This window comes from Buceros rhinoceros, unplaced genomic scaffold (genome assembly GCF_000710305.1).
Source record: "Buceros rhinoceros silvestris isolate BGI_N320 unplaced genomic scaffold, ASM71030v1 scaffold22587, whole genome shotgun sequence".
Lineage (NCBI taxonomy): Eukaryota > Metazoa > Chordata > Aves > Bucerotiformes > Bucerotidae > Buceros > Buceros rhinoceros.
The window spans coordinates 4,985-6,566 of record NW_010420724.1 but is presented as its reverse complement, the minus strand read 5'-3'; the positions used below and the strand labels follow the sequence as shown (position 1 = coordinate 6,566).

The following is a 1,582-nucleotide window of genomic DNA, read 5'->3' as shown; positions in this document are numbered from 1 at the left end:
GTCCCAGTGCGGGTGGGGCTGCCCGGGGGGGGGGGGCGGGTACTGACAGCCGTCTATCTGGAGCCTTTGCTGTTACCTACAGCTGAGCCGGCTTGCTCAGAGCTCAGAGCTGCCCTGTGCTGTACCACCTATAACTGGGCCTAAGCCCAGTCCTCCCAGGGACTCAGTTCGTGATGACACGCTGTCGTTGACTGAACAGGCCAGCGATAGCTCCAGTGTGATGTGTTTTGTATAAGAGTGTTTACATCTAACCTGCAGTTTCATTTCAATAACCAATCCGAGGTGTTTAACGTGGTGACCGCTTTCCAGGTACTGTGCCTGTCCACAGGCTGAATTTATTACCCTTATTCCCCTTATTCCTTCTTCCCTGTGCCTGAGAGAGAGCAACATTTGAAAATGAATGTCCTGCCTGACACATGCAGCTCCCAGCAGAGCCTTGTGTGAGCATGCAGATGGAGAAAAGCAGATCTGGAGACACGGCTCAAACATGACCAATGAGACCTCGCCCGTTATGGGGCACGTCTCCATCCCCTCCATCCGCTGCGCCGCAGGTGACTGCAATACCGACACGGCCGCTGTTCCAGTTTCACTCGGTATCACTCCGTGTGGCAGAAAAGACAGAAAAACGTAGGCTCCAAGAAAAGCCAAGCTTAACATGCGTGGCTTGGCTCTCCTCCCGCCCCAAGCACGCTCCTTGGGCTGGCAGAGCCAAGGCGGAGCTGTCCGTGACGTCTGTACAGCTGCACTTTTGTTTGCTCTCCCAGCGCCAGAGCTTGTTTATGTGAGCTGGGCAGTTGTTCACCAAATAGCTCTGCGGGGTGGGGGGCCTCCACAGATGTTCAGCACACAAGGAGAACTGCAAGAGGCTACTGCCTTCGTTACTGCTGCGTCTCAGCTCTCAGCCCAATCTTCTCCCTCGTCAGCTTTCTCCTCTGCGCTGAGAGGTGGTTGTTTTCCAGAGCCACTGTTTGGTTTGAGGACAAAAGGCAACCAGGACCGCCAGCCCGCAGCAGACGCCTTGGGTCTCTCCCACTGAGATATAGTCACACTCGACGGATGCTGCAAAGGCAGCCGGTGGGAGACAGGTAGCCTGTGGGAACCAAGACAAATCTCTGCTTGAACTGAGCCCAAGCTCCTCTCCAGGGTGCTCGAGACATCAAGAGGAACTTGTGGAAGAGCTGTCATGTTTGAAATGTCCATCCAGCCCAGCAATGGACTGGAGCTGAAGAGCACAGTGCTCATGGACAGTGTCCAGACTGAGAGGGCTAATCCCACTGTCCAGCTTAAGGCTCCCTATCACCTGAGCCACCCTTAGAAAGTACCTCCCCCGCCCCCAGAACCTGGGGAACTATGACAAATGCCACAGCCAGGCAGCGGGAAGTCCTCAGATTGGTTGGTCCTGCAGTCAGGGAGCTGCCAGAGCTGAAATGGCCTCGGAAGCAAGTGGGAACTAGTGTTTTTTGAGGAACCACAGAATCATTTGGGTTACAAAAGCCCTTTGATCTCCCTGAGTCCCCCCATTCCCCAGCACTGGCAGGGCCCCCCCGTCCCTCAGCAGCACCTCCCCCCCGCTCGGAAACCC

At 55.7% G+C, this 1,582-nt stretch overlaps 1 protein-coding gene across 1 annotated transcript in view; it reads left to right on the top strand.

Moving 5' to 3' along the window:
• The window catches only part of TNFAIP6 (tumor necrosis factor, alpha-induced protein 6), a gene marked incomplete at its 5' end in the record, with an annotated part of 5,633 nt that overhangs the window by 1,468 nt on the left and 2,583 nt on the right, over positions 1 to 1,582 (top strand). The gene's annotated exons all lie outside the window — the stretch shown is intronic.